An 18,091-nucleotide genomic window follows, 5' to 3' on the forward strand; every position below is an offset into this window, starting at 1 on the left:
TGTTTGGGTCTCATTACGGATCCAATATATTTCATTTCATTTTGTTGACAATTTTATTGAGATATAATACAATGAAATCAGTTTTATTTATTTATTTTTTTATTTAAAAAAAAATTTTTTTTTTTCAACGTTTATTTATTTTTGGGACAGAGAGAGACAGAGCATGAACGGGGGAGGGGCAGAGAGAGAGGGAGACACAGAATCGGAAACAGGCTCCAGGCTCTGAGCCATCAGCCCAGAGCCCGACGCGGGGCTCGAACTCACAGACCGCGAGATCGTGACCTGGCTGAAGTCGGATGCTTAACCGACTGCGCCACCCAGGCGCCCCTGAAATCAGTTTTAAATGTACAAATCACAAAAATTCAATGAGTTTAGACAGTTGTATAAAGTCTTACAACCACTACCCCAGTCATAATATAAAACATTTATATCATCTCAGAAAGATTACCCATTCCTCTTTGTTAATCCTTTACCCCTGGCAACCAGTGGCCTGCTTTTTTTTTTTTTTTTAATTTTTTATGTTTATTTATTTTTGAGGGAGAAAGAGAGAGAGAGAATGAGCGAGGGAAGGGCAGAGAGAGAGGGAGACTCAGGATCTAAAGTAGGCTCCAGGCTCCAAGCGGTCAGCACAGAGCCCAGCATGCGGCTTGAACCCATGAACTGTGAGATCATGACCTGAGCCAAAGTTGGATGCTTAACCAACTGATCCACCCAGGCACCCCAAGATTTTATTTTTTAAAGTAATCTCTGTGTTCAATGTTGGGCTTGAACCCAGAACCCCAAATTCAAGAGTTGTATGCTCTACCAACTGAGCCAGCTAGGCACCCGTAAATATATGTTTAATCTGCCATCTTGCTATTTGTTTTTATTCCATTTTTTTGTTGTTGTGTTTTTGGTCTTTCTGCATTTTTTTGGATTAAGTGTATATTTTATGATTTCATTTTTCATCAACCTTATGGAGGTATAATTTACATACCATAAAATTAACCATTTCAGGTATACAGTTGAGTGATTTTTAGTAAATTTAGAGTTGTGCATCCCTCACCACAATCTAGTTTTAGAATATTTCTGACACCCCAAAGGGATCCTTTGTGCACATTTGCAGTAAATGTAATTCCTTTTTAAAAAAAAAATTTTTAATGTTTATTTACTTTTGACAGAGACAGAACATGAGCGGGGGAGGGGCAGAGAGAGAGGGAGACACAGAATCTGAAGCAGGCTCCAGGCCTTGAGCTGTCAGCACAGAACCTGACGCGGGGCTCGAACTCATGGACTGTGAGATCATGACCTGAGCCGAAGTCGGACGCTCAACTGACTGAGCCACCCAGGCACCCCCCCTTTTTTTTAAAATCTCCTTTAGTCGTTTAATCAGCTGTATCTCTTTTAATTTTCTGAGAAGTACCTGTAGGGTTTACTGTATACACCTTTAACTACATCTTTTCCTTCCTTTTGTTACTGTTAGTCATTTGTTTCTCTCTGTGACATGAACCCCTCAAAGCATCCTTGCTATTTGTCTTTTGAAAAGTCACTTCTCTTTTAAGGAGATTTTTTTAAAGTTTTAATTTAAATTCCAACCAGTTAACATACAGTGTAACATTAGTTTCAGGTGTACGATATAGTGATTCAACAATTCCATACATCGGGATGCCTGACTGGCTCAGTCACTTAAGTGTCCGACTCTTGCTTTCGGCTCAGGTTTGATCTCACTGTTTTGTGAGTTTGAGCCCTTCTTCGGGCTCTGCTGGCGGTGTGGAGCCCTCTTGGGATTCTCTCTCTCTCTCTCTCTCTGTCCCTCCCCTACTTGCACTCTCTCTCTCAAAGTGAGTAAATAAACTTTAAAAAAAGTTCCATACCTCACCTCGTGCTCATCACAAGTACAGTCCTTAATCCCCATCACCTATTTCAGCCATGCCCCACCCACCTTCCCTATGGGAGAACCAACAGTTTGTTCTCTATCTTTTGGTTTGTCTCTCTCTCTCTCTTTTTTTCCCTTTGCTCATTTGACTTGTTTTCAAAATTCTGCCTATGAGAGATTTTTAAAGTAAGAAAAAGGTGAATTTACCCACATTCTTTTTATGCCTGGAGTCCTCCATTCCTTTGTGTAGACCTCACATTACCCTTTCCCATCATCAACCTTCGGTCTGAAAGACTTCCTTTAACATTTCTCATGGCGGTGGTCTGTTTATGATGATTCTTTTCAATTCGGTGTTCAAAAATGCCTTTACTTCACCTTTGCTTTTGCGAAAATATTTTTGCTGGGTATACAGTTCTGGGTTTAGAGTTCTGTTTTCTTTTAGCACTTTAGAGGCTGGGTTGCATTGGTTTTGACACAAAGTCCTCCATCAGTCTTTATTCCTCTTTGTCTTTTTCCCCTATTAAAATTTTTTTCTTTTTGTCAATAGCTACAAACACTGTGGTTATGCTATGCCTTGGTATAATCTCTGTGTTTCTTCTGTTTGAGATTTGCTGTGTTTATTGCATCTGTAGGTTTATAGATTTCATCCAATTTGGAAATCTTTCAGCTTTTATTTCTTCAAATATATATATATATATATTTTTTTTTTTTTTTTAATTTTTAATTTTTTTTTATTTTATATTACTGCTAGGCTCCGTGTCCAACATGGGGCTTGAACTCATGACCCTGAGATCAAGAGTTGCATGCTCCACTGACTGAGCCAGCCAGGAACCCCTCTGCAAATATATTTTTATGCCCCTACTCCTGACTTATTTTTTCTTGGACTCCAATGACAAATGTATTTGCCTACTTTATGTTATTTGACAGCTCACTGATGCTCTGTTCCTTTTTTTTTCCAGTGTTTTTTTTTTTCCCCTGTCCGTGTTTCACTTTGGTTGGTTTCTATTGCTATGTCTTTAAATTCATGATTTTATTCTCTGCAATGTCTAATGTATTCCTTAATTCCATCCAGTTTATTTTACATCTCAGACATTGTATTTTTAGTCTCTAGAAATTAGACTTACAATTTTTCCTGTCTTTCATGTTTCTCCTTAACATGTTCATGCTTTCCTTTAACTTTTTGGAACTTACATAGTTAGAATACTGTTTTAATATTTTTGTATGTTCTTTCTTTCTTTCTTTCTTTCTTTCTTTCTTTCTTTCTTTCTTTCTTTTTTTAATGTTTACTTGTTTATTTTGAGAGCAAAAGAGAGGCAGTGTGAGAGAGAGAATCCCAAGTAGGCTCCGTGCTGTCAGCACAGAGGCCAACGCAGGGCTCGATCCCACAACCCATGAGATCATGACCTGAGCTGAAATCGAAAACTGGGCACTCAACCGACTGAGCCCCCCAGGTGCTCCTATATGCTTTGACTCTATCATCTGTGACTTTTCTGGGTCTACTCCTCGTGATTAATTTTTTTCCCTTTGTCATTATGAGGTATATTTTCACTTCTTTGCATGACTAGTCATTTTTTATTTGATTCCAGATATTGTGCATGTAACAGTGTTGAGTGTTGGAGTTCTTTGTGTTCCTGTAAATACTGTTGGGCTTTGTTGCTCTGGAATGCAGTTCAGGTCCTTGGAATTAGTTTGATTCTTTTGAGGCTTGTTTATCAGCTTTGTTCAGGTGAGTCCAGGAGACTTGCTTTAGTGTAAGCCAGGGGCTGGCAAACTGTGGCCCACAGGCCAGCTGCCTGTTTGGGGAAATAAAATTTTATTGGAACACAGCCACACACGTTTGTTTACGTATTGTCGGTGGCTGCTTTTGTGTTCTAGCTGCAGCACTGAGTAGTTGTGGCAGAGGCTGTAAGCCCTACAAACCCAAACTATTTAGTGTCAGATCCTTTGAGAAAGAGTTGGCTAATATCTATTTTTAGCTAATTTGGGCTCAGTTTTGAAGCAGTACCCATGCTCCTGAGGACCTTCCTGATGTTCCATGTATTGGGATGTCTTTCCAGTTTCCCTGGTTGGATGATCGGCTACTCTTGGCCCTGTATGAGCTCCTGGGGTTATTCCACCTCTCTCGTTGTCCCTCCCTGCGTCGTGGTCTGGAAACTCTGAGCAGTAACCTGTGGCACTCTTAGGGTTTACCTCGCTTGCTTACCTTCCTTTAAAGGATCATCATCTTGTGCTGTCTGTTGTCCAATGTCTTCTAATGTCTTTTTTTTTTTTTAATGTTTATTTTTGAGAGAAAGAGCATGAGCAGGGGAGGAACAGAGAGAGAGGGAGACACAGAATCCAAAGCAGGCTCCAGGCTCTGAGCTGTCAGCACAGAGTCCAACATGGGGCTCTTACTCATGAACCGTGAGATCATGACCTGAGTCGAAATCAAGAGCCAAACACTCCACCAACTGAGCCACCCACGTGCCCCCACAGTAATATCTTCTTCATCTGTGGTCTGTTTCTTCTGCTTTTCTTTGCTGGCTCTCCCTCTTTCTCCTGCCTTAAAGATTAGGGTAGCTGGTAGTGCTCATTTCTCCATCTTCCCGCAACTTTAGCCACTATCTGGATGGGGAGGCAATAAATACTTAGGGATCCAAAGTACAGCTTGGAGTTGTTCAGGCCTGGATAGAAAACTCAGTTTGACCATTTATTTGGATGTGTGGAAACTCAAGAATTATTTCTTTTTTTTTTTTTTAATGTTTATTTATTTATTTAAATTTTATTTCTTTTAATGTTTATTTATTTTTGACAGAGAGAGAGAGACAGAGCATGAGCAGGCAAGGGGCAGAGAGAGAGGGAGCCACAGAGTCCGAAGCAGGCTCCAGGCTCCGAGCTGTCAGCACAGAGCCCGACACGGGGCTCGAACTCACAGACCGCGAGATCATGACCTGAGCCGAAGTCAGACGCTCAACCGACTGAGCCACCCAGGCGCCCCATGTTTTATTTATTTTTGAGAGAGAGAGAGCGTGAGTGGTAAAAGGGGAGAGAAAGAGGGACAGAGGATCTGATGTGGGCTCTGTGCTGACAGCAGCGAGCTCGATGTGGGGCTTCAACTAATGAACCCAACTGTGAGATCATGACCTGAGCCAAAGTCAGATGCTCAACCGACTGAGCTACCCAGGCACCCCAATAAGAAAAATTTCCAAAATTTTTGGGGGGTCCTCTTAATATTTACCTGGTGATGTGCTAAGTACTTGATACATATCGTCTTTAGTCCTCCACAACAGTTCTATGAGGCAGATATTTTTGTTACACCCATTTTATAAAGGTGGCAACTGAGATTACAAGAAGGTAAGCCACTTTTCCCTATTAGACAAGTCAGATTTAGGGCCCAGGTCAGGCTGACCAGACTAGACTGACCAGCTGCCCTGTTTTCCCTGAGATTTTTCTTGTGTTAGCACTGAAAGTCCTGCTTACTAGGAAACCCCTCAGTCCTGGGCAAACCAGCCCTGTTGGCCTCTTCTCTCTACTCGCTTAGTACTTTATGCATAGTTTAAAGCATTTTTTTTAAAGTTTATTTATTTTTGAGACAGAGAGACAGAGCATGAATGGGGGAGGGGCAGAGAGAGACAGAGACACAGAATCAGAAGCAGGCTCCAGGCTCTGAGCCATCAGCCCAGAGCCCGATGCGGGGCTCGAACTCACGGACCGCGAGATCGTGACCTGAGCTGAAGTCGGCCGCTTAACCGACTGAGCCACCCAGGCGCCCCATTTATGCATAGTTTAAACTCTCAATGCAGGTTAACCATTTTATATGGTGCCTGACACACGGTAAGTGCTGAAAAGTAGGAGCTGTCAGTACTGGTCCTATTTCTAACCTTTCTGAATGTGTCATAGCTGATGTTTGTTATTCTGTTGTCTTCCTAACATTTGAGCAACAATGTTGTGTATAGGACATCCCCTGCCGTGTGAGGCAGGACCCATTTCATACTCCAGAGGAGGCCTGTGGCAGAGGCTTACCTCCAATCCCATCCCCATCCTGGCAGCTAGAGCACAGGCACAGGCCCGTGGCCCAAGCCGGACCAGAAGCAGGGCCTGTGCAGAATCCCTCCTTGTGCAGGTGGTCGTGGTGGACACATCCAGGCTTCTTGGGGGCGGCAGCCGTGTTCTAGAAGCAGAAGGCTGGGGCAGAGAGTGAATTTGGTGCTGCTCCTGGCTGCACAGGTGTTGACCATGGTTCTCTGGCTGGTAGAGAAAATCTGTGAATTGTCAGATTCCCTTTAGTGAGTTCCTTATCTGCTTGAGTTTGCCAGACTTGCTTTCTTCTCTCTGCAACTGAGAATGCGGATTGATATATATACCATCTGGATGTTGTGGGCACTTCAGACTTAATGGGTCCCAAAAAGGACTCATTACCTTCCTTCAGATACCTACATCATCTTACTCTGAATCTCAAACACTGTTCCTCACTATTTACTAGAGTTGTGTAATTTCAAGCCAGAGAGTCCTTTTTAAGTTCCTTTTCCTATACCCCCAGCCCTGTGGCGTTTACCAAACAAGGGTCTGCCCCCTCTGGTGTTGCTCACAGACTTCTCTGCCACTCCCTTCCCCAGGTTCTGTTGTGTTTTGCCTTGATCACAGACAGCCTCAGATCCCATCTTTTTTCCTGCCGTTCTCCGGGCAGAAAGCAGAGGACGGCCAACGCACTTTCTAAGGCCTGAAATGAGGGCAAAGCAGAAGAGAAACGGAGGTAGATGAAGGCAGATCCAAACCCATGAAATTCATGCCTTGGTTGGGAGAGAAAAGAAACTTGTTTTAAAGGTTTGAAGGGAGAAAGATTACAAAATACCATCGATCCTCATTATTCATAGATTCTATAGTTATAATTTTGCCTACTTGCTAACATTTATTTGTAACCTGAAAATCGGTACCGGTGATGCTTTTGTGGTCCTTTGTGGACATGCTCAGAGTGGCACAAGTTTGAGTCCCACGACGTGTACTTTCCTAGCTGAAGTGGATGAAAGTGACCCTCTGCCTTGTAGTTTGAACCCTTATACTGTAAGCAAGTGTCTTTTTCACAGTCTGTTTTGTGCCACATTTTTTTGTGCTCTTTGTTGGTGATTTTCCTATTTGAAATAGCCCCCAGGCAGAGTGCTGTAGTGCTGTCTAGCGTTCTCAAGTGCAAGAAGGCTATGATGTGCCTTATGGAGAAAATACGTATATCAGATAAGCTTCCTTCTGCCATCAGTTACAATGCCCCTAACCATGGGTTCAGTGTTCACGGATCAACAATACATATAAAATAGGATCTTTGAACAGAAATACACATAAAACAAGGTTAGTTAGGCATCGCTCAATTGATGAAAATGGTGCGACCAGAGGCTCGCAGGAAGTTAACCCTGTATTTCCCCCTAGGAGCTGTGATTCAGCGTTTGCAAATTCAGTGTGTGTGGTGACTTTATAGAACAAAAGTCTGATGAGTAGTGACTCCCATTCAGCCTCTTGATCCTTAACAGTGCTTGATATGGCAAAGGGAAAGTGGCTTCACGGTACCCCCAAGTTAGCCCTCCTGGGCAATGATTGTATCGGTAAAGATTCAACCAGAGAAGCAAAACCAGCAGGAGGTATCTAGTCTAAAAGATGTATTACAAGGAATTGACTTCAATAATTTTGGAGGTTGGCTGAGTGAACCCAAAATCTATAGAGCAACCTATCAGGAAGAGAAGATCACAAGGCAGCTGGAACCCATGCACATGGCAGGAGCTGTTATCCATAGACAGTCAGGAAGAGAAATCCAGTGAAGGGAAAGCATTTGTATATCCAGAAGCTGTTGGGATCTCTTTTGTCAGGAAAAGCTCAGTGTCTTTTAAGGGCTCACCTGGTTAGGTTAGACCCAATGAAGATAATTTTTCTGGTTTCATGTCAACTGATGAGAGCCTTTATGGTCACATCTGTAAAATCCTTTCAGAGAAGCACCTATGTTAGTGTTTGATTTACTAACTGGTGGAAGGAGTCTGTGTGCTATAAAATAGCTCTGCCCTCTTCTTTCTTTGTCTAGCTAGGTTGACCCATCTGAAGATCATCACAATGAGGCATCAAATGTAGGGTTTCTTTCTTTCTTTAAAAAAAATTTTTTAATGTTTAGTTTTGAGAGAGAGAATGAATGAATGAGCGAGCGGGGGAGGGGCAGAGAGAGAGGGAGACACAGAATGTGAAACAGGCTCCAGGCTCTGAGCTGTCAGCACAGAGCCCAATGTGGGCCTTGAACCTACCAGCTACAAGATCATGACCTGAGCCGAAGTCAGACGCTTAACTGACTGAGCCATCCAGGTGCCCCTCATAGGTAGGGTGTTTTTTTTTTTTTTTTTTTAAGTTTATTTGTTTATTTTGAAAGAAAGAGACAGAGAGCAAGTGAGCGGGGTAGGGGCGGAGAGAGAAGGAGAAAGAAAATCCTAAGCAGGCTCTGCTCTGTGAGTGCAGAGCCCAATGTGGAGCTTGATCTCATGACCTGTGAGATCATGACCTGAGATGAGATCAAGAGTTGGACATTCAACCAACTGAGCCGCTCAGGCGCTCCTCAAATGTAGTTTTTACTGCAACTTACTTCTAGGAGTTAGATGGTTTTATTGGGCTATCTTCCAACCATTCCACATTTCATTTAACTCCTCCCTCTTTTCTAGGTGTAAGTGTACATAGAGTCAGTACTTTGACCATCCTTATTTCACAAGTGGAGACGCTGAAGCACAGAGAAGTTAACGGACTCATTTAAATGATGGGGCCAGACGCTGTGCTCTTTTTTTTTTTTTTTTTTTTTAAGTTTATTTATTTTGGGAGAGAGAGAGAGACACAGAGAGAGCATGAGTGGGAGAGGTGCAGAGAGAGAGAATCCCAAGCAGGTTCCATGCTTCTAGTGCTGAGCTGGACATGGGGCTCAACCTCACGAACCTTGAGATCATGACCTGAGCTGAAATCAAGAGTCAGCTGCTCAGCCGACCGAGCCACCACAGCACCCTTAGAGTCTGTGCTCTTAATCTTCCTCTTGTGCTAAGTCTCACTATGGCATTGCAAGGAGTCATTTCTACTCTAGACTCCTGCGTGTTTAGGGAAGGCAGGGTCTCTGCAAGGACCACATGGATCTGGTGAGAATTGGTTGTCTGGTAGCAGAGGGGGCATACTTTCTTGTTGGGGACATTAGTGTCCCTTGCAAGTGCCGGAACCTTAGACCTTAGTTCCAGAGTTCTGGTCCTTCTGGCCCTTCTCCTGTGGCATGTGTCATCCAGAGTCCTTTGAACCATCTTAACTCTCTGAGTCATACAGATTTCCCATTTGCCCCACACTTAGGCCTTATTATGCGGAAACTCTCTCAGATTTGTTTCCTGTGGCTTCAACTAAATCTCCTGGCCTGGGTTAGACCTTCCCACAGAAGGTTCCCACAGAACTTTTCTGTTAGACTCTGGGCCCCCTTCCCCCATTTATTCACTCATGCATCCAAGCCACCAACGAGTAAATGAGAATTTACTTCGTGCCAGGCACCTTGCAAGGTACTGGGGATACAGCTTTTAATAGGACAGACAAGCCCTTGGTGACTTCAAAATGATTACATTCCCAGGTCCCAGAAATAAAGGCCTGGGAGTAGGATTGCCTGCTGAACAGGAAAGCTGGATCCAGTGGGCCTTGCGTACTGCCTTTCTTCCTTTTTTAGCAGATATTTATAAGTATGTGTGTTTTTCTTATATAGGTGAACACATTAAAACAGTTTTACATCATTAAAAGCCCCTCTTCATCATCCTCATCCCTTTTCTACCTTCCCTACTCCTATTCTCTACCCCACAGGTGACCCTTATGCATTTATTGCATATCTTTCCAGATATTTCTTCCATGCATTTATAAATAAATGTGAATATATTGTGTTTGAAAGTACTTATAATTGTATACAATAGTTATCCCAGAAGTGCTTATTGGTGCATGGATGTATGAATGAATCCATTTTCACATGTGTTTCACCTTGGTTTCCTTGCTCCCCTCCCTGATTTCTGAACCCTTCCTGGTCAGAGGGGCTAGGCAGATGAGGGGACCAAAGGCTCTGGATTCTTGGTTTCCCCTTGAACTACATTAACTGGATGTGGACATAAGAGCTGGCTATCTGTGTTAACCAGTTCAACCTGCCACAACACAACACAACACCGCAGGGTGGGTGGCTTAAACAACAGAAATTTGTTTTTTACAGTTCTAAAGGCTGGGCATTTTATTTTATTTTATTTTATTTTTCAACGTTTATTTATTTTTGGGACAGAGAGAGACAGAGCATGAACGGGGGAGGGGCAGAGAGAGAGGGAGACACAGAATCGGAAACAGGCTCCAGGCTCTGAGCCATCAGCCCAGAGCCCGACGCGGGGCTCGAACTCAGAGACCACGAGATCGTGACCTGGCTGAAGTCGGACGCTTAACCGACTGCGCCACCCAGGCGCCCCAAGGCTGGGCATTTTAAACCAAGGTGCTAGCATGATGGGTTTCTGGGGGGAGCTCTCCTCCTGGCTTACAGATACCACCTTCTGGTTGTGTCCTCACATGGTGGAGAGAGAAGAGATTGGGAGTTCTCTTTCTCTTCTCACAAGGCCATAGTCCTGTTGGATTAGGACCCCACTCTTAGGGTCTCACCTCACCTTTCTTACCTCCTAAAGACCCTGTCTCCAGATAAAGTCACACTGGGATAGAGCTTCAACGTATGGATGTTGGGGGACCAATATTCGGTCCCTAGCACTGTCCATGATGTCTTTACGTGCCTCAGGGCCACCACGTACAGAGCTGGGCTGCTCTAGTGCTCCTGGTTCAGGGTTCTGCCCCCAGTGGGCGTGCTGTAAGATGTTGATTGACTCATGCATTTCTTAGAGTAGAACTACTTGCCCTGGGACCTGGGGGAAGCTGAGGGCCTCCCAGTGGCTTCCATCCCTAGCATTCCATTTGAATGAGTGGAAATTTCAACCACCACTTTGTGAATGGTTCCAGATGTGCCTGCTGGGGGAGAGCAAGATGGCTTGGGGAGAGTGAGGTAGCTGGAAAGACAAGCTTAAAATTAAAGAGTTAAATTAAGTTTGAGGTGAGTGACAGCTGCCATCACCTAAGTGTTCAAGAAGGGGAGCAGTACCATTGGGAGATGCCTCAGCCTGTTAAAAATGTGGGGCTAGCCCTGTGCCATGATGAAACATTGGCATGCTAAAGCCACCTAATTAACCTCATCCCTCAGCTCAGATCTTGGTCAGTTTTAAAGGCTCAGAGGACAGAGACAGATGCAAGAGAAGAAAATAGAGAGTCCACACAGGGTGACAGAGAAGAGAGAACAGTTCCCTGGGAGATTGAGGGTTAATTAGACTTTGGAAAGCGATTTCAAAGGAGAAACTGTCAAGTGCCCACAGAGAATCTGTCGTGGGGATTGTGAGTCACTGAGGATGGCTCTGAGACACATTTCTGTAGTGGTTCAGATGCTGGGATAAAAGACTAGGATGCAGGGTTTTAGGGGGATGGAGTGGATGACGTTTGTGGAAGAAATATTGGGGGGAAATGAACTTCTGGCTTGATGTGGCAAGAATGCTTATAAGGCAAGCCAAATGAAGAGGGTGTTATTTAGAAACGAAACGTCTGCTTGATGTGGGAGAACCATGTGGCAAATGAAACTGCAAAGTAAGATTGGCAAAAATCAAAGGGTGGCTCAAGGACAAGGACTGTGAAGCTGGTGACCTGCTGTCAGGGTGGGTCGACATGCATCAGCCCTGAAGTTGGACTTGGGGACAGTTGTTCAGCATGAGGTGGTCATACCTGGTAGCTGCCCTGGGGAAAATCACCATGTATCATCTGGCGGTACAAGAAGAAGCTACCAGAAGGGTTAAGAGCCTAGATCTTGTGATCAGGCGAGCTCTAGCACTTCCTCTAGGCAAGTTACAATCTCTCTAAGCCTCAGTTTCCTCACCCGGAAAGGTGGGTAAAATAATAGTACCTACATAATAAGGCTGTTGAAAGGACTAAATGAGGAAATGCCTGGAAGAGGCTTTAGTTCGTGGTAAATGCTTAACAAGTATTAGGCGTAATTGCACCAGTTAGGCAATACGGTTTGTGTCCTTACGATAAGGACGTTTTTGCTTCCCTTTGTCAAGTCAGAAAGAATAGACATGTGAAGAAGGAAATAAATAGAACACAGGTGCAGTCAGATGGATTTTGGCCCAAGTCATGTCAGATGGAGCAGAAGAGAGTGCTTCAGCTATGGTCGAAGTGTTTATCAAGTTAGGAGTGGGAATTGAGTAACATGAGTATGAGTGGATTGAAAGGGAGGAAAAGAAAGTGGATTTTACATTCTTGTTACCCCAACTATCACTAGCCTGGGTAAAGCACCCCCTATGAACGTTGTGCCCCATTAGATGGGGGATTACGTGGAAATAGATGGACTGGCCCTTGCTTCTGTGGTCTTCACAGGGCAAGTTGCCATCAGCAAGTGAGTGTAGCAGTGATGGAAGGATTAAACACCACACGCAGGCAGGAGCGCTGCCCCAGCAGGGGCCTGATTCTGTCTCGGTGAAGACCCACCACGTGGGGGACTCTAAATATGTCTGACAGAATTTGAGTGTCCCCTTCCTACATTGCACTGTTCTACGTGCTCTGTGAAATATGCAGCCTGATCTCCCATTTTAGCCCCGCATTTGGAAGAAGATGAGTGGAGAGAACATAGAGGAGGCTTTAATGAACATTCCAGGAGAGAAGGGATGAGCCCAAATTGGGGGGAGGAGAGTGGGATAGAACAAGAGAAGAGTTCCAGTCCAAGATGGCAACATAGGAAGACCCTGTGTGTCCAGGGACACACCAAATCTACACCTGTCTGTAGAACAGTTCCTCCCGAAGGAGAAGTGGTAGCTGACTGAATCGCTTCTGCAGAACAGAAGATAGACCACACAGAGGAGAACAGCAAGAGAGGCAGAGACTTGGTAATAAAGGGAACCCTACACCCCAGGCTATGAAGGATAGTACTGAGGGACCAGAGCGGTTTGTTGGCCCTGGGGCACAGAGAAAACTAGGTTTAAAAGGACAACTAGAATATAAAGGAACCAACTCTAGAATTCTGCCAAATGAAACTCTGTCCCGGACAGAGGGCAAGTGCAACAGTTCGTGTTCCCCATACACCTTGACAAGATGGACAGGAGCAGAGGACAAATTGGTAATTGCCGAAGGGGAGAGGGGAGGGGGATGGAGGATGGGCAAAATGGGTGACGGGGAGTGGAAGGAGGTACATGCTTCCAGTTAGGGAATGAATAAGTCACGGGGATGAAAGGTACAGTGTTCATAGGGAATAAGCTCTGAGTGCTGTAATGGCGTTGTGGGGTGACAGATAGTAGCTACACTTGTAGCGAGCCTAGCATAACATGTAGAGGTGTCAAATCACTATGTTGTATACCTAAAACTAACGTAACACTGTGTGTCAACTGTACTTCAACCAGAAAAAAAAAAAATCCAGATACAAGGGATATTGCACTGATAGATAACATACGACTCAGTGAGTATGTGGAAGAAAGGGAAAGAATGCAAGGGCTTTGAACTTTAGTGACCGTAAAGTCCTATGAGCAGAAATGGGGGGCACCGGAGGAACTTGGACCAGTGGCCATCACATTTTAGTGTTTGAGACCCACTAGAGAGCTTAATACTGCAGATTCCTAGGGTACACCCACACCTACTGAATGTGAATTTCTGGGGTGGGCCAGAAATATGCCTTTATAGCAGATACCCCTTGGGAAATGCTGGATTAGAGAAAACAAACACCTCAGCCTGGCCCTCCAGAAAGCTGGGGCTGAGGCAAGGGCTGTGGTACTAATACTTTATCAGGGAGGTGAAATCCTGAGATGGTGACAGTGATGTAGGAAAGCTGTAATAGGGTACATTGATGTTTTTGTGTTGGCTACCATTTCAGAATAAGCCATGAAGAATCAAGCAGATCCCTCCACGTGTGGGTTTGCTCCACATGGCTTGCATGGAGGGATAACACCTCAGCATAGTTGGAGGGTGAAGGAAATGGGGGAATCTGGCTTTCTCCCCACGCTGCCCTGACATCTGTTTTCCACTGGGAAAATTCACTCCAGCGGGAGCTCAGTTCCCTGCCTTTCAGGATTGTGTCTGTTGGTCCTTTGGTGACTTCTCTGGAAGCCAGTCCCCATACTTCTGGTACGCGAGTGGCAACCGGGGTGGGTGGGATGCTGACTTGGAAAGAAAGCAAGAAGGAAGCAGTTGAGGACATATGAGAAGGCATGCAGATTTGTCCCTCAGTGGAACCAAGAAGTCAGGCTGGCAAAGGTTTCTAGTCCCCACAGTGGGGGGACACAGTTCAGAAACGATATTAAAAGAAAGATTTGTAAGGAAATTATCTAAATAGAGTTATGTTAACACTGGTAATAAGAGCAAAAGCCTAGACTTTGTATCCATAAAGTGAATGTCTTTAAGTCCTTTTTTTATTTGCATTTCTTGTCCCAGGAAAACTTCCGGTAGAAGACACTGATGATGAAATGACACGTGTGAGCAGTTGCAGGGTGTTACAAACAGGAGGCTGCATAAATTCAAGGTATTGCCTGTTTAGTTTATACTCCTGAATTAACTTTCTGCCTTCCCAGTCCAGAGGTCTAATAAAAGGTTTCACTCGGGCTAGAGAGCAAATGTGTTTGTGAATCTCATCCAGAATCCCACAGCTTTTCCTCTAAAGACCTGTAAGTTCCTGAGACACTCTAAAAGGAGTATAAAAATAATAATTGTAATTCTTGAGTGCTGCCAGTGGTATACTGGGTTCCAGAGAGTAATAACCTTGTGTAACGCTTACATGAAGCTTTCCATCTGTGTGTTGCCAGAACTTGGCTACCATTACAACACTGGCAAATGGCATTAATCTGTCATAGAAACAGGAGAATTTAGTTGCAGGAGTTTAAATAACTGACCATGTCCTAGAAGGAGCTGACAGCAAATAGACAATCAGACTTATTTAACACTATCATCCTGAACCATTTAAAAATATTGCAGGGGGCTGTTGAGATATGATTCTGGGAAGAAACATCTCTTGATAGTGACAAAGATGTTGATAACTCATTTGTGGAGAGTCAATATTAGTTGGCGTGTGTGTGTGTGTGTGTATTCTGGGGACAGGGTGTAAAAATTGGTAGCTGCTTTTAAACGCGGCTGATGGACTTGTGAGGGAAGGTGGTGGATGGGTGAGGGTTGGTCGATAACTCATGGTTTGAGGTAGAAGTTCAAGGATGGAGAAGCCAATGATCTGTGGGTTATTAAGTGCCTGTAGGCAATGTAGGTTTGAAGTGACAAGTAGAAAAAAGGTGTTGAGCAACTAAAAGGGCAGAACAGGCAACAGGGAAGAAGAAGAAGTGAAAGGCAAAAAAGGAGAGAAGAAAGGAGGGAAAAATGGAGAGAGATTGAGACTGTGATTATTGTAGGAAGTGAACATAATCCATCAGCAAATTTAATGCAAGAGATATTTGCCACACAGAAGGAATCGTTATTGGTGACTGGATACGTAATATTCATTCAGAAGGGTTTTATCGAACAGTTACATACATGACATTGAGACACCAATGGGAAGAAGAGTTTGTCTCTTGTTTACTGTGTGATGTCTTTCTTCCCTGAGTCTTCAGACACATACCTGTTTAGAAAAAGAAAGTCAGCGGGGCACCTGGGTGGCTCAGTCGGTTGGGCATCTGACTTCGGCTCAGGTCATGATCTCACCGTCTGTGGGTTCGAGCCCCGCATTGGGCTCTGTGCTGACGGCTTGGAGCCCGGAGCCTGCCTCGGATTCTGTGTCTCCCTCTTGCTGTGCCCCTCCCCCACTCAAGCTCTGTCTCTGTCTCTCTCAAAAATAAATAAATATTAAAAAAAAAGAAAAAGTCAGCAAAGATGGTTGAACAGAATGCTTTGTCCACAAGGTCTCTTCTAGCTCTAGAATTCTTTGATTCTGGGCCACGATCCCTGGGGCTCTATGGTGTCTGTAGCAAGTGTGTGCTTTGCAGGCTGGATCCCTATAGGGTTGGACAGTTGTTGTTTTTACTTCCTGCCCCTCCATCTTATTTCTATTAGATAGGATTATTTCAGTTTCAGATTGATAGAAAGTGTAACCAAAGGCAACTTAAACATAAAAGTAATTTATTGGCTCACAATACTGACAAATCATGAGTGGATGCATTCAGGAGTGGCTTCATTCAGGACCTCAAATGCCATCACAGTGTTCCGATTTCCCTCTTTTTATCGGTTCTGCTTTCCCTGGATTGACTCCACTTTCACATCTATTCTTCCCCGTGGGATCACGATGACTGCCGCAACTTCAGACTCATCACCTTTCAGTCCCAAACCTGGGTAGGGAACATGTCTACCCAACTGAGTTCCCAGACACATCCTGGAAATCATGCTGATTGCACTGGTTTAGGTCTAATGCCCATCCTTGAACCAAACATTGTGGCCAAAGGGATTAAATTGTGCTGATTGGTTAGGAATGGGCCACATGCTCCTCCCTGCCAGAGCCTTGTGGTCTGGGGAGCTGGGGACAGTGTAACCGGGAGATGGGGGAATGCATTCTGGGTAGCCAAAAATTAATACTGGGCTACCCCAGGCTCAGTGAAACCTAGGAAGAGACCTGAGGTTCTGATCCAAAAAATCCAACAAGAAAAGGCCATGGGGGTGGGGGTCGGGGGCAAGAAAGAATTCCAATCCACAGATGGCCCTGGGATTGAATGTGACATGTCCAGGGTGGCAGCTCACTGCCCCCTCAGGTTGCCCTTTGTTCCTTGGGCTGACCAAGGATTTTGTATAACCCTGGTACATAGTTACTTTCAGGAGATTACAGGGGGAAAATACTCCACTTCCTGTTTAGGATTACACTCTTAACCCTCCCCTCCCACGCAGGCCATATGTTCATTCTAAGCCTCAGCATCCAGCCAGAAAAGCCCTTTGTGTTTTCTTGGCAAAACTAGAGCCCAGTAATTAAAGTCCATATGCAAAGCTGCTACCTCCAGCCCACACCGAGGTCTTTTAATTAGTATGTAATTGGTCAGAGAGGTAGTATCAAATAGCTCCCAGTCTGGCTGGCTGCAAATGCCGTGTTTGAAAAGTCCCAGACCAGAGAGGGATAACAATAAATACTTTAAGTCCCATCTGTTGGAATGATTTGTTTAAGGTATAAATTTCTGTTCTGTTACTATTTTTAACAATTCTGCTTATAGCGTTTCTTAAACTCTATAACAACTAGCAGCATACTCACTGGAGGTAGGAGTGTGAGTAAGTGAACCAGAAGAAGGCTTAGCAAATCTGGGTGTTTTTTGTGTTTTTTTTTTTTTTTTTTTCCTCCTTTAAAGAAATTCATAACATGCAGTCGGGATAGGGAGGGAAAGAAGTGAGCTGGGCATTTGGTTTGAGTGGCTGGTCAGGAACTCTGGGGTTATGTCCTTTCACGAGAACAACTGTCAGGGAAGTTAGCCCATTAACAATCTGTGGTCTTTGAAGTGAGCAGTGCCCGGGTCTTTTAGCGTTGCCCCCAAAGCACCGTGTGAGTTTTTCTCAGTGCGAGGAAGGACTTTGAATTCATCTTGGTAGACAAGGGTCATCAACTATGAAGAAGCAAAGGGAGCAAGAAGCAGGGAGGCTGACCTTTCATTGCCTTCTGGAAGCCATGTCGACTAGACTAGAGTAAAGCTGGAGTAACCATGATAATGGTAAATAGTATTATTACTGGTAGTAATAATGATATCATATCATCGTCATCATCATCATCATCATCATGGCAGCCAGCATTTTACTCTGTGCTCACTATGCACCCAGGACTGTGCTCAATATTTTACATGATTGGTCTCATCTGATCTTCACCCTGATCTGAGGTTGCTACTATTGTTCCCTCTGTTTTGTAGATGAGGAATCCAACACTCTGATGGCTTGACTGACTTGCTGAAGGTCACCAGCTAGTAAGTGGCAGAGTCAGGGTTTGAACCCAAGTGGTCTGAGTCTAGAGCCTGGGCTTAGCATCACACTTGCTGTCTTCTCCCAAGCGTCACTCAGTGCCTTGGTTTTGCTTGAAGAGTATGTCAGGGAAGGAGGAAGACAGAAGGCAGATGGCTGAGCTTCTTCCTGGTTCTTTGTGTTCATTTAGCCTTTGGGGCACATGTATAGTCGAAACTTGAGGTTTAGAAATGTAGGCAGCTGGGGTGCCTGGGTGGCTCAGTCCATTAAGCGCCCAGCTGC

The 18,091-nt window shown here is 44.4% G+C and overlaps 1 long non-coding RNA gene across 5 annotated transcripts in view; it reads left to right on the forward strand.

Annotated features, from left to right (window-relative positions):
- LOC123605402 overlaps positions 1-18,091 on the forward strand; it is a 342,862-nt gene that overhangs the window by 107,877 nt on the left and 216,894 nt on the right. For all 5 annotated transcript variants that reach the window (XR_006715751.1, XR_006715750.1, XR_006715748.1 and 2 more), the window contains exon 4: positions 14,342-14,429. This is a non-coding gene — a long non-coding RNA (uncharacterized LOC123605402). The remainder of the gene's footprint in view (positions 1-14,341; positions 14,430-18,091) is intronic.

Source organism: Leopardus geoffroyi, chromosome A1, assembly GCF_018350155.1.
Source record: "Leopardus geoffroyi isolate Oge1 chromosome A1, O.geoffroyi_Oge1_pat1.0, whole genome shotgun sequence".
NCBI classification, from domain to species: Eukaryota; Metazoa; Chordata; class Mammalia; order Carnivora; family Felidae; genus Leopardus; species Leopardus geoffroyi.